Below are 14,821 nucleotides of genomic sequence, written 5' to 3' on the forward strand. Positions count from 1 at the left end.
CTGTGGTGAGTAGTACGGACAACTTTCCATTTCCCTCACCATCTGTGTTTGTGTCTGCAGTGGACGAGCTGACAGCGCAGGTAACATCACCTCGGTCAGAGGTCTTCACACCACTCGCTGCTTCACCATCTGCGGTTGTGGCGCTGTCGTCATCTCATCCACATGCAGTCATCCCTCAGCCATCTTCTCCACCAGCGGCAGCCTCCATTCCACTACCCACTCCAGCAGCCCTGTCCGGAGGGGGCGACCTCACACGCGTCCAACGCCTGATGGACTGGGTAACTCACACCTCCAACGCAAGGGCAAGAGTGGTGGGGTTAAATGCCATCGAGGCACTCCTGGAGGGAGACCCCTACCTCGGCCAGCTCAAGGGAGTTTCCGCCTGCCTTTGCACCCTGCGTAAAGCCCGGGGGGTAGTGCAAGCTCGGGAGACCTCAGACTTCGTCCAGCTGCAGCAGGAGCTCAGCATGCCCGAGCAGGAGCTCGGCGAGCCGGAGGAGCCCGCACCGCCAGCTGAGGAGCTCGGCGAGCCGGAGGAGCCCGCACCGCCAGCTGAGGAGCTCAGCGAGCCGGAGGAGCTCAGCATGCCCGAGCAGGAGCTCGGTGAGCCGGAGGAGCCCGCATCGCCAGCTGAGGAGCTCAGCGAGCCGGAGGAGCTCGGCATGCCCGAGCAGGAGCTCGGTGAGCCGGAGGAGCTCAGCATGCCCGAGCAGGAGCTCAGCGAGCCGGAGGAGCCCGCACCGTCAGCTGAGGAGCTCAGCGAGCCGGAGGAGCTCGCACCGTCAGCTGAGGAGCTCAGCGAGCCGGAGGAGCTCGGCATGCCCGAGCAGGAGCTCGGTGAGCCGGAGGAGCCCGCATCGCCAGCTGTGGAGCTCAGCATGTCCGAGCAGGAGCTCGGCGAGCCGGAGGAGGAGCCCGCTCTGCCAGCTGAGGAGCTCGGCGAGCCGGAGGAGGAGCTCAGCGAGCCGGAGGAGCTCGCACCGTCAGCTGAGGAGCTCAGCGAGCCGGAGGAGCTCGGCATGCCCGAGCAGGAGCTCGGTGAGCCGGAGGAGCCCGCATCGCCAGCTGTGGAGCTCAGCATGTCCGAGCAGGAGCTCGGCGAGCCGGAGGAGGAGCCCGCTCTGCCAGCTGAGGAGCTCGGCGAGCCGGAGGAGGAGCTCAGCGAGCCGGAGGAGGAGCTCTCGCTGCCAGCCGAGGAGGAGCTCTCGCTGCCAGCCGAGGAGGAGCTCTCGCTGCCAGCCGAGGAGGAGCTCTCGCTGCCAGCCGAGGAGGAGCTCTCGCTGCCAGCCGAGGAGGAGCTCTCGCTGCCAGCCGAGGAGGAGCTCTCGCTGCCAGCCGAGGAGGAGCTCTCGCTGCCAGCCGAGGAGGAGCTCTCGCTGCCAGCCGAGGAGCAGCTCAGCGAGCCCGAGGAGCAGCTCAGCGAGCCGGAGGAGCAGCTCAGCGAGCTCTCGCTGCCAGCAGCCGAGGAGGAGCTCTCGCTGCCAGCAGCCGAGGAGGAGCCGGAGCTCAGCGAGCCGCCAGCCGAGGAGCAGCTCAGCGAGCCGGAGGAGCAGCTCAGCGAGCTCTCGCTGCCAGCAGCCGAGGAGGGACCCGCTCAGCCGGAGCCGGAGATCAGCGGACCGGAGGGACCTCCACGTCTAGCGCGGCCTCCTCGCCATCTACGTCCGGTGCGTCCACGTCAGCGGTCGGCGCGTCATGGGCCTGGTGCCACGCCTCGCTGTTGCTCACCGGAGCAGCGCCGCCGCCACCGGACCCGTGGCAGGCCACCGGAACCGTTCCACCGCCACCGGACCCGTGGCAGGCCGCCGGAGGAGCAGCGCCGCCGCCACCGGACCCGTGGCAGGCCACCAGAACCGTTCTGCCGCCACCGGACCCGTGGCTGGCCGCCGGAGGAGCAGCGCCGCCGCCACCGGACCCGTGGCAGGCCACCGGAACCGTTCCACCGCCACCGGACCCGTGGCAGGCCGCCGGAGGAGCAGCGCCGCCGCCACCGGACCCGTGGCAGGCCACCAGAACCGTTCTGCCGCCACCGGACCCGTGGCTGGCCGCCGGAGGAGCAGCGCCGCCGCCACCGGACCCGTGGCAGGCCCCCTGAACTGTTTTGCTGCTGCTGCCAGACCCGGGGCCGTCCGCCGGAGCTGCTACGTCACCGCCGTTGGGCTCGAGGTAGGCCCCCTGAACTCTCTTGTTGTGTTGATGGGCCACCTGTGACTGTTTGTGGCGTCTTTTCGTTTTCTTTTTGCACCGCTGCGGGATGCGCGGTCTGACTCTGAGACTGTGGACTGGGTCGGTTTGTTGTTTTGTTGTTTTTGCTTGTTTTGGTTCTGGCCCTCCGTCCTGGTTCCCCCAGCCGCCCGCCCTGGGTTGGTTGTGCTGTTTTTTTGTTTTGGTTTTGGGGTCGTCGGGAGCCGACCCTTAGAGGGGGGGTACTGTCAGGGTCCTGGGACTGGGCGACCCAGGATCCCTGAGCAGTCATGTATTATATTATTATTATTATTATTATTATTATTATTATTATTATTATTATTATTATTATTATTATTATTGTTGTTGTTGTGTATTTTGGTGTTGCTCCCCCTTCCCTGTGCTTGTGTATATGTATGTGTGGGTGGCTGAGCACTTGTTTATAGGCGGCGTCAGGCCTGGAGGGTGTGGCCCTGCAAGGGGACTGGCCACACCCGAAGCCACACACCTGCTGCTGATCGGGCCTCGTCGGGGGAGCTACTTAAGAGAGTCTTGGAGCTCCCACCGACGCGGGATCATTGCACGAGACTCCACGTTAGTCACCCTGTCTAAGTTTAGTCAGAAAGTGTATGCCTGCCATTCTGAGTGTCCTGACAGCTGCCGTTATTGTTTCCCGCAGGGAGAGCGTGGAAGGCACGGAGAGCAGCGAGCACCGGGGGGGTGCTGACACGGGAGCAGAGAGCACACGGACTATTCACGGGAGACACGACACGGGAGTCTGGGAGAACACGGGGATTTATTGTTACGTTGTTTTCACTCTGTAAATAAACACACTGCTTGAACTTTGAGCTCCGCGCCTGGGTCCTCCTCCTTCCCCACATCCCCACGGTGTGCCATGCCGCACCGTGACAACTAATATGATTTGAGTTTCTTTAAGATCATTTAAACACTCAAATCTGAAGGTAAATCACAGTGAACAGGGGAGTGTTGTGTGATTACCAGCCCTGCTTTCATGTTGTGAACATCAAACTCTGACCCTGCAGTTTAAATATCAGAGCAGAAATTAAGATTCATCAGGCTAGACGACCTTTTTCCTCTTCTTAACACATTATGCATTCAGAGATGATCTTCTGCTTATTCTGACGAGTGGTTATTTGAGTTACTGTTGCCCTCTGACTGCCCACTGTTCACCTCTGACATCTGCAAGGCTTTTCCTTACAGAGAACTTCTATTCACTGGATATCTTAATATATTTTTTTAGCCCCTTGAAATCACCTTTCTCCTTTGGACTTCAGCAGATTAATGTGAATAAACCGAATCACTGCCATGTGATTGGCTGATTATATATTTGTGTGTGTAAAAAGTAGGCCATTATCTGTTTTTGTGAAACTACTTTTGGCAATAAAGGAAAGATTATAGCGTCCCCGTCTAGTTGTACTTGATTTCAAATGACAGCGCTTGTAGATACTGTGAATATCCTTTGTGATGATAAATAAAATATCAGGAGCATTGCATCTAACCGAAGACAGAATAAGAACCTCTCTGCAGATGAAAATAATCATTGCTGTATTTCTTGCACAGCAGCTTGAATTAATGACTTGACTGTTAAATAAACTCCACACAGGGCTGAGTGGATCTCTACAACATTTCCAGGGGGCAGAGGAGGCAAATTTGGGGTTTTCGGGGGGTTTTTGTAGGCGAACCATCTCTCTCCGAGGTTAATATCCGATGTCGCACAGTCCTCAGTGTGTTCTGGTGCATGGGGATCTTGTTACCAGGCCAAGCAGACATGAGATCTCGTGTTGTCGTCTGTTCAGTGTTACGAAATAAATGTCTGCCTCCCTTAATCAGTCTCCACCAGCAGTTGCTCCTTGTCAACACATTTAACTGCTGATGGCAATTAACATGATGATTTCAAAAGCCAAATGCTCTGACATTCACACATTCAGCGTAATTCAAAGCTGCTGTTATCATGTTTTCTGCACACTTTGGTAATTAAAGAAGCACACACAGGCCTCTAAATATAAACAGTGAATCAATGAAAATGTCTCCTGAACACGAGGGGTCATCGGGCTTTCTAAATTTCTGCAATCAGTGAAAATCAAGAGGCAGCAGATGTAGAGCAAATCCACCGTGAGATAAGTGTACTAGGCAGGCCAATATAATCATAAAACCAAGCAGTTCACGGGTCACAGCAGCGGCTATTATGATGCAGATTCTTCCTTGAAGTCTGAGTAAATAAACTCTATTGAGACCTTTGAACGCAGCAGCAGAGTGATCCTTTACAGCTCCTGTGAAAATATTTTAATGTGCTTTCGGGGATTGTACTGTAGATGGTGAGACATGCAGAAAACAGACCTTCCCCCGAACACAGGTTTCAAACGTGTTCTAGTTTCAGGGCCACACAGAGCCCAAGTTGAACTCAAGTGGGTCAGACAGGATTAGGAGCTTAGCAAGGTAATTCCAGGTTTAACCACAAACGGTATAAAAATGGACGTAGCCACGCTGACACCACATACTGGCTTGTGTTGAGAGGCCTCGAGCTGAGCGTCGCCATCCTGGATGGTTAAAACTGGATTTAACGAAGGAGGGAGGGATCCGACTGTGAAGCCACATGCTTATTGGCTAGTCAAAATCCCTAAAAAAATTTTATTCGGCGTGCCCTGAAACATGTGACCGAGCCTATAAACTCACGAGGGAAGTGTTTTCTGAGTTCAGGTGAGCGGTGGGTTAGTTACGAATATGTTTTATATTTGCAAAGTATTCAGATCTGCAGCTACGTCTCTAACACTGCTGGAACTGCGACTACTAGACGACGGATCAAGCACAGAGGACCTGTCATCTTTAACCTTTCATCTTTAAATGGATCCAGTTTAAAGTTTAAAAGCTGTACTGTGCAGCCATGAGCTTAAGCACTAAGAGAAAACTTGATGTTACAATAAAGTTAAGCAAAAATAACTTTCACCACTAAATCCCAAGATGAACATCTTTCTCCAGCATTAATCTCTTACTTGCAACATTGTTACATTTTATTGCTTTTTTATGTTCTTTATAGAATGTTATCACCATTTTGTCACCATCATCTGATGACATCTCTGACTGGAGTACAAAGTACTTTCCCACAGACAGAAGTGAAAGTATTTTGTTAACCACAAAGGTCGCCTCCTCACTGCACTGACCTCACGTTTCAGACCCAGTACCTATTCTACTTTTGTAAAATCATATAAACTAAGTGCACAATGATATAGCGCTGTTTAACACCATACTAATACGTGCATGTATGATACCTTCAGCTATCATACATGCACGCTGCTGCACTGGCTGCAGTGGCCGCCTTCATTTCAGCCTCTGTGTTTTTGTAACATAAAATATTCCACTCTCATCAAGTTAATGACCATCATCATGTGACCGCCTATAGCCTGGCTGCTGATTGTAGGATAACTGAACCCAGACAAGGAAAAGATATCTTGATTTGCTGAACATGTGTTGTAGTCAAAGACCCTAAACTGCTGCTTGTGTGCTTGTCAAAGATATAGATAAAATACACCACACGCACACGCAGCCCAAATGGCGGCATGGAAAAAGCACACTCCTCATGTTATGCACTGCTGGTGGTGACTATTGAGTTGAGACCACATCCACACAACAACCCACAGTACACCTGCTCAGCTCGTGACAAGACAAATTTACTGAATGAATGAAAGAAAAATTCTATTTTCAGAAAAATTCATTGGCTTATCCAAATATGGTCACTTCTGGCTCCAAAATAATCAGAAGGTCCTGACCAAGATGAAAAACCTCAGGGTTTAAAATGCTTGCAGATGAGTGACGTCACTGTTTCACTAGATTATTTTCTTTGTATAAGTCATTCAGTTCTCTTTTGTCTTTCCCTTCTTCTGCCAATCAGCCGAGGCAGATAACTCCCCCGTACTGAGCCTGGAAGTGTTTCTTCTTTCCCTCCTTCGCCAATCGCTTCCTCGTAGAGGTGTCATGGTCCGTGGGAGCAGCTGAGGAGTTTTTGCTGATCGCTCTGTGGTCAGTTACAGGAAGACTATTTAAGCTACTCATTGCCAGTTTGTTCAGTCACCTACTTTGGTAACTGGGCCTCGTCTAGGCTCCGCTCTTCCCTCGTCCTGTCTTCGTATTTAACTCCACTTCCTCGTGCACAGGTCTCCGTACCATCTCGCCCTGGACTCACCGGCTATTGTTCACTTCCTCCAGCGCTGGTTTCCTCGTTCCACCTCCGTCGTCAGCTCTCACTAAGGAAATCATCATCCAGTCACTTCACCTGCCTGTCATCCTGCCAGCCCTCACGCTCTTGGCAACTCAGGGAACCATTCCTCCCCCTGTACTGCCCCTGTCCCACGGAAACCCTCCCCACAGCTCTTCAGCCTGGCCCTGCATGTAAGCCAACAGCACCTTTGTCAGATTCTCCTTACTCACCTGCCAGTAACTGTTTCTCCCTGGTTATCTCGGGACAGCCCTCCTCATAAGCTGTCCCGTTACCTCCAGCTTCTGCTTCACTCTTCTTATCCTCGTAAATAAAGTCTTGTATATAGTTCTCAGTGAGTGCATGGCGTCTGCTTTTGGGTCCAGCTCTCATATGAACCTCATGACAAGAGGAGCATCTCTCTGGTATTGCACATTCTGATTTTTATTTGATTCATTTATTTATTTAATGCTGACTTTAGTTTGTGCAGGAGATACAAAAATGAGTGATCACTTCCCCGATTCGGGGCTGAGAACCATGACCTCAGACTTGTGTTACAAAGTAACGCAAAAGGTATGAAACAAATTATTTAAGCTTCTTCCCTTAACACAATTTCAGTGACAAAAATATGAGTTAAAAATATGTACATACAATCTTTAAAATTATAGAACAAAAGTCTCCACAAAGATTTTCAGATTTCTCAGACTGGGTGATTTAAGAGTTGCTTCAATCACCACATTTCTTCTGTCAACTCTTTAATATAAACATGATTTATATGACAGGATACAAGCCATGAACACTTGTGCATCTACACATTTTGCACACATGCACCTTGTAACACGCACTGATAATTTAAAAAAAGGCTGAAGAGTCAACACAGTTTGCTCAGTGTCTCTATGTTCTTGCTTTACAACTGGAACAATCTGTTTTTCGAAGCAATGTTCTGGTATAAAATTCACCACAAGAGCTGCCTCTGATGTGCATCCAAGAGGATCTCATGTGATGCTTTCAAGACCACTCGATGATCTGTAGGCACCTCTTCATCCGGGGCCTCTGACACCCAGAGCGAACGGTCACCCAGTACACAATCCACCAGAGATGGAGAGATAAAACACTGCACAGAGAGAGATGAGGTCAAAGAAAAGCAAAAGGATGGTCCTCGTGAAGCTGACACAAAGCCGAAGCACCTCATATGTATTATGGCGATATTATTTAGCATTTCATTTGCATGTAAACATCATCAGAGCACTGTGTGTGTCAGGCTTCTCAGTGAAATACCTCTGAGTGCTCTTAGCATCTATTTGCTCCTGCTGTTGCTGTGAAAGAGGTTTTTAAAACACTGAGATTTGTGGGAGTCCTGCATGTTTGGGGCTCTGGGATCTGGTCCAGGCCAGGTGCGGAGCAGCTGTTATCCAGGGGTTAAAATCTCCACAGAGGGTCACAGGCGGCTCGGCTCATCCCCGAGCTCCTCGCCGGCAACGAACGCCCACACAGCCTTCCAGAGCAGAGCATCTTTCCTCTCTGCTCAAAACCACCCACATCTCTCTCTCTCTCTTTCGCTCCCTTTCACTGTGTTTTTTTTTAACTCTCCCACTCTGTCTCCATCAAGCTCTCATCCCTCTATCCCCATTCTCCTCACTCACTGCTTACGGAAATGGCTGCTGCTCAGCATCAGCCATCAGATGTCAGGGCAGTTGAGAGGCTGAGAGTGAAAAAAAAAATTACATTCACCAAAGGAGGCACTTCTGCTGTGCGGTGTTGTGACCACTGCTGTTTGGTCCAGCACTTGTTTTGTGTGTGTGTGTGTGTGTGTGTGTGTGTGTGTGTGTGTGTGTGTGTGTGTGTGTGTGGACCAAGAGTGCTAGTTGGCATGCTTTGCTCTGCACTGCCATCATGTGGTCAGTAAGAGCATAAATAAGAGCTCAGTTTCTCACTTAAATCTTGGCTGTTTGTTCACATGCAGTTAGTTTGTGTCATTTTTTTCTGATTAAGATGTGAGGGACAAATTGTCTTGATTGAATTAAATGTGTTTATTCCTTAATAGTCAGTTTCTCCACATCTTTTTTGTGACAGCTGAAAATTTGGTCTCAACAGAACACGGAAATCGTTTCGTTCAACTCAATTCAATTAAAAAACAAAAACAAACAAACAAACAAACAAACAAACAAAGTCACTCCAGGGTGTTTTACATTGTAGGGTAAAGACCCTACAGTAATACAGAGAAAACCCCAACAATCAGAGAACCCCCATGAGCAAATAGTTGGCGACAGCGGGGAGGAAAAACTCCCCTTTAACGGAAAGACACCTCTAGCAGAACCAGGCTCAGGGAGGGCTGTGACCACTTGGGGGTGAGGAGGAAAAGTAACTAATGATTAAATGGTTGATGCTCTGAGCACAGTTTTCATCCAATGCAGTCTTCGTGGCATTTTACAAAAATGTTAGCTCACTTTCAAAACAGTAGACCTCATCTTACTATAATGATCGTAACGTATGCATGTATGGCTGTTCAGTAATTCGTTTTATTTAATCAATCAGGGAGGAACTTACCATAAAAACTGCTCAGGATACCAGCAACATGTAGCTAATGCTACAATGGTACATTCGCTATGTAAGCTATAGCTAGCTTGCTAATTGTAGCTTTGTTCCCTGTTAATGTTACTGATAGCAAAATCATTCTAAATGGTAATGCTTGTAGACTTGTGTGATCAAAGAACTAACTTATTTAAGGTGTAAAACAATATTTATTTTACATAATTAATCAATTATTAGCACAAAGAAAATGAGTGCTGCTAGCTACAGTGATAGGTTAGCGCAGAGCTGGTCAGCCAGGTGTTTTATTAGATCCACAGCAAACCTCTATCATTATACTCAGGTATACATGTATATTTGGGCAACTCTAAACCATTTTTAGCACCAGCCTGTAAATATGTTTATTTCAGTGGTACTGCCATGTAAGTTTAACATCAGTCTTCCCCAAATTCACGTTGGGAGCCGAAGGTCAAGTGGCTACAAAAGACACTGCATTTTTCTTCTGCTTTGTCTTTATGTTGTTGCTGCATATGACAGGTAGCATATCAAACAACTCTTAAATTAACGTTTATAACAAAAGAATTCTGTATAAGCAGCAATAATATGACATGATAGGAAAAGTGACTCTTGCTGAATATTTCTGCTGTGAAGTTTTAGCTTCATTAGCTTAAATGATATTACAATAAACGCATTGTCCACAAAGAACTTATTTTAAGAGGCTGAAAATTAGTAATAAAACATGTGCCTCGTTGTTAATTATCTTCAATTTAGAACAACACACCACAGAGATAAGTAACAACTGAAACAGCACGAGTAAATCAGAGCAAGCTCTGGTTTCAGTAACCACAGCTCCCAGTGGATAAAAACTGATTCTGCTCAGCTGACTGAGAGGCTTGTTTTTCTCTGTGATGACAAAACAGGGATTGAAATAATTACCAAATAATTAGATTTGGCTTCTTAAAATAGAAGGATCACAAGAGGAAATCCACGTGGAAAGGGATTTTTGTGTAACCAGGACTGAGCGTCAGTTCTTGACGTGTCTGTTTCTGATTTCGTATACTTTTTCCTATGTTGACATGCTAGAAAGAGCCATATCCACTTTCTGCTGGCCCTCGCATCCTCCACTGTTGTCTGGAGACGTCCTTATGGAAACAGCAGCTTTAAAAAGCTAGAAACCAGATACAACCAGAGGATTAGAGACCAGGAAAATGTTTTTTTTTCTCTCAGAATACGAAGTGTCCTCCTTACCTCCTTAGGTTTGAGTGCCTGTTAACAGTTATGTCTTTAGGAAACTGATGTGTTACATGTGATACTTTGGAAAACAACTTTCATTGAGACAAACCATCCAGAGTGTTGGTGGTTTGGGTTGTTTTTGGGCAGATGGTTCCCTCTTCATCATCTCTCTAAGCTCCTCCAGCTTCCAGAGTATCAACACTCGATACAGGCAGCCGTAACAAGCTCTGGTTTCTATGGAGACGCCACCTACACAGCCAGCAGTGGAGGCAACACAAATGTGTTCATGATGCCAATCTTCCCCCACCCGCCATCTCCTTCCAGTGTATTAAATGCTGCTGTTTCTTACTCTCCACATGGTGTCTGCCAGCAGGCTCTTTGGGCTCCGCAGAGACTCTGCTGTACAGTTTTTCCTGTCTGAAGCCACAGGTCAGAGCCTCATCATCAGCTCGGCAGACTCGTTAGCTGCTGCAGTCGTTACATAACTCTGTTATTCTGAAGTCTGAGAAGTAATGCGTATCGTCTTCTGGAGTTGAAAACTTCCGGAGTTCAGAGTTTTTGTTTCTTTATGTGTTTGTTTACAGGTCAAACTGCACAGAGATGCTTTTATTAATCCAGTTTTATTTATACAGCGCCAAATCACAGTAACAGTCACCTCAAGGCGCTTTATATGTAAAATAAAGACCCTTCAATAATGTAAAGAAAACCCCAACAATCAGATGACTCACTTATGAGCAAGCATGGTCGACAGTGGGAACAAAAAACTCCCCTTTAACAGAAAGAAACCTCCTGCGGAGCTAGGCTCAAGGAGGGCCGGCCATCTGCAACCGGTTCGGGTTGAGGGGAGGGAGACACGACAAAAGACACCGTGAAAGAGCAGGAATGGGAATAGAGAACTGCTTCCTGGAATCTGAATCGTTAAATTCTTATAAATTTCCATCCTTATGAAAGAGAGCCAGCAAGTCATAAAAAAGGACATTAAAAATTTAAAAAATACAACCTCCACATAACTGATGACACACACAGTGACCTGCAGTCAGTCTGTCCTGCACTCTCATGTTGCACTGTTGCATGTACACTATGTCACAAATCCTATGAGAGAAGCGCTTATGCCAAACAGCAATATCCTGAGCTAAAACCAAAGCTAACGCAAAGAGACCTAAACTATTGTTGAGGGTCCAAAACATGTTTACAGTCTTGTATAAAAAACGTTTTGGCTTCTGTGAGTTGCAGAGTGTGTGAGTGTATCCTTTTGAATGCTGGTAAGGTGTAAAGTTAGGCTGCTTCGATTGACAGATGTGACGATCCAGGCAACTGTAGCTGTAACTGTGAGGAAAATGCATTTGTGGATTGAGCAACAGATTTGAATATGTGTTGGCTATGACTGATTTATTGGCTAAAATGAGTAGTTCTGCCCATAAGCTAGTATGCTTGTATTAGCTGATGAAACACCCAACTAGCATTTGCATTCAGATAGGATTTTTCTACCAATAACTTCCCCTGAACAAATCTGCTATTGAAAAATCATAACATGAGCTGATAATAAGCTCAAAACGTCTCATATGATGTTATGCACCTATTGCTTGAGAGCTGTCTGCCATATCTGACATGATATAACCACCAACTGTATTATGTTGCTGAATCTGAATCTGGCAATCTGCTACGACCAAAACAGTCGTATGGATGCTTTTGGTGTTTGATCCTGTTTGAGAATGACAGGCAGCAACTTCGAGGAACCAAATGCCAGCCAGTAGGGCTGATAGTGCTGTCACCGACTGGTCTCTACGTCTGCGTCTGTAGGGTTTTATTCACCAGACCCTACATCATCACTTCGATTGTCAAACCTCTAAAATTGATTATTTGTTTAATCTTAGATGGTTATCAGTCACATGACAGCAAAACCACATTGTGGGGATTGACTTGATTTAGGAACCAGCCTCAAGTGTTCAACTTTGTTCAGTGTTTTTGTGTCTTTAAAAGTGCATATATCCTGTTCAGAAACCCGTCTTTATTTTGATGTAATCCCAGAGTGACTGTGGTCAAATATTTGCATCAGTGTCTTGCTAGAAACCCAATTTCTCTCTAATACAGTTAAGTTTAGTTAAGGGCACCGTGGAGGAGGATACAAAGTGTTTTTGCACAGCATTGTCTACACCAGACAGTACAAGGCAGCCCAAGTGAGGAAACACCTTCGACAAAGCGGCTTAATTTAGCTCCTCATCACAAAGGAGGAATGTGGGAACTCTGCAGGGCGCAGACAGGATAATTGTTTCACCGCTGCCTGGGCGTCAGAACAACATCGACACAGAAACAAACCATCAGCGAGCAGATGTTTTATAAGCTCTGCTGCTTCTTAGTCTAATAAACCAGGAATTTTTATTCCTTGGTCGGTGATTCGGTTTCACCTAAAACACCTACAGTATGTGTGCGATGGCTCAAATGTGGTCTTTGTTCTTGGAAACGTCACGTATTGTACATCAGGTGTACTGAGTCCCTAGTTTTTAATATCGTTTGGAAACAAACTAACCCAAAGGTTGACTCAGCTGCACTAAATTATGTTATAAAATTTTATCCTTGGCAACAGAAACTTAGACAAAATATTGTCACAAAATTTTTGTTTGGTTGTGCAACATGATTTAATCTCCCCCCCTCCTGCCCTTTTGTTTATCTTTTTACCATCCGGGCTCCTATATCTTGGAAAAGGCTACAGCATCCACCATCCTACAACAAAAATACTTTTCTTTGGTTCATCTCCAACTTTCCTTCATGATTAAAGCTTAGAGTTCAGGTTACACTGAACCATCCTTTAGTTATTCTCCTTGTCCCGAGTGTATTCCAGTAACTTTTATCTTCTGTTTTCAGTATTTTAAGGAGCTTGGAAAGAAAAGCGACTGGACATCTTTAAGTTTCTTGAAGATGTTTCATCTGAGAAGCTTCTTCAGTTCTAAGACCAAACGGTGAAGAGTCCCAGATTTTAAATCCTGGTTGGAGTTATCCCTTCAGTCTTCAGTAGTTGGCAGTCTTTCTCTGAGAATAGTTCTGTTCAGGACGTTCTTCCTCTCCACTGTTGCCATGTGTTTGCTGAAAGAACCATCTTGGTCTTTAATTATTGAAGCATTTTAAGGATACCACTGTCCAGACTGGGCACTGTATAATTCAAGTTGGAGTGGTTTAAATAACTTTAACCTTATCAAATACTTTTTGATAAGGTTAAGGTTGCATGCTAAAACATGTGAAGCATATTAATTTCTGACCAACATCATATTATTAGCTCTCTGTAATACAGTACCCTTCAGAACCTCATTTAGTGTCACGGTGCATTCAGTTTTGCAGTTTCTGTTTCTTATCAGGGTTTGATTGGTGTGCCACAGCCTGACCCAACATCTCTGTACACGAGGCAAAAACATCAGTAGCTGGGCCGCGGTTACCTGAACACTTTTTTGGCACAAGTGTCAGTTGTTTCCTTCCAGAGGATTTCAGTCCTAGAGTGCAGAAGACTGCTTTATAAGAGAGTTCTGGTGACGTAAAAGCTTTTCTAATACGATGTTGTGTGCATAATTTGGTTTTCCACTGTTATACTAACCTTACCAGTTTGTTCCTTTGGAAAATGTGCATATGAGGATGGCTCAGACACATACTGTAAACCAAATACCCCCAAATAAAGTAACCTGAACCAACGTTTTCTGATGGATTTTTTCGTTTCTGTAGATTTTGCTTCCAAGGAACAGTTTTCGAATGAAGTCTAACGTCTAATTTCTTTTAATTTTTTTGTTTTGAGTGGTCTTCCGTAATAGTTCTTCAGGCTTTCTGAAGATCTTTCAAAGATTTTCTTTGGCTACTTTTCACTCATCTTCAGTCCAGTCCTTGTACCTGATCATTTTCAGGAGTTGTCCTGTTAAGCCACTTAACAGTAATCTATGAATCATTCAAGGACTAAGGGATTGAGACAAAAGTCAACATCCCCCCCAAACCTTTTGGGTTTGATAGACATAAAATAGTATTTTCACCAACAATGTGATTTCTGAAGTCCACAGCAAACAGCATACTCTGACATCTGTGTATAGCACGTCCTTAAAGATAGAAAATTGAGGAAACGGGACAAGTGGAAGACTGAAGAAGAATTAATAGGTCTAGAGAGATGATGAAGTCAGGAGAGGTGCAAAAGTCAGTGTTTGTTCTAGCTCTCCTGACAGCTGGCTGTAAAACATGGAGGCTCTGTCATGGTTTGGGACTATATTTCAGTCAGTGGTGTTGGAGATTTGTCAAAACTGATGGAATTATGAACCCAGAGATCTGTCAGACTTTCATCCACATTTTTAGGCTTAAAAATAGAGCTGCCCCAATGACCCCAAACCCACTGAAAATGCAGTGAAAGTGTACTTTGATAGAGAAAAAAGGAAAACAAAAGCATAGTAGAACACCATCAGTCATTGATTGTCTTCCAGAGCCTGGACCTCCATTACTGAAGCAGTGTGGGATCATCCTTAGAACGGAACAAAAGGCAGCCGACATCCAAAGAGGCTGAATGTCAGTGAAGCCTGGAGAGCTATTCCTTATGAGTACTTAAATTACAAGGAAGCTGTCTGAAAGAGTTGTGGTGCTGTGGAGAATTAATTTGGTCAAATGGACAACTTGATTTTTGTCTTATATTGTTTTTCAATGGAT

At 46.3% G+C, this 14,821-nt stretch overlaps 2 long non-coding RNA genes across 2 annotated transcripts; one reads left to right on the plus strand and one right to left on the minus strand.

Moving 5' to 3' along the window:
• Window positions 1–2,641: 2,641 nt before the first annotated feature.
• Window positions 2,642–3,032, plus strand: LOC145428499 (uncharacterized). Its single transcript, XR_013908785.1, has 2 exons — window positions 2,642–2,778; window positions 2,864–3,032. It is a non-coding gene; the product is annotated as an uncharacterized LOC145428499 (long non-coding RNA).
• Window positions 3,033–6,817: 3,785 nt separating this feature from the next.
• Window positions 6,818–7,916, minus strand: LOC145428505 (uncharacterized). The gene is made up of 2 exons (XR_013908791.1): window positions 7,673–7,916; window positions 6,818–7,508 (listed from the first exon to the last, which is right to left on the minus strand). It is a non-coding gene; the product is annotated as an uncharacterized LOC145428505 (long non-coding RNA).
• Between the last annotated feature and the right edge of the window lie 6,905 nt (window positions 7,917–14,821).

Source organism: Astatotilapia calliptera, chromosome 4 (genome assembly GCF_964374335.1).
Source record: "Astatotilapia calliptera chromosome 4, fAstCal68.1, whole genome shotgun sequence".
In the NCBI taxonomy this organism is placed as follows: Eukaryota; Metazoa; Chordata; class Actinopteri; order Cichliformes; family Cichlidae; genus Astatotilapia; species Astatotilapia calliptera.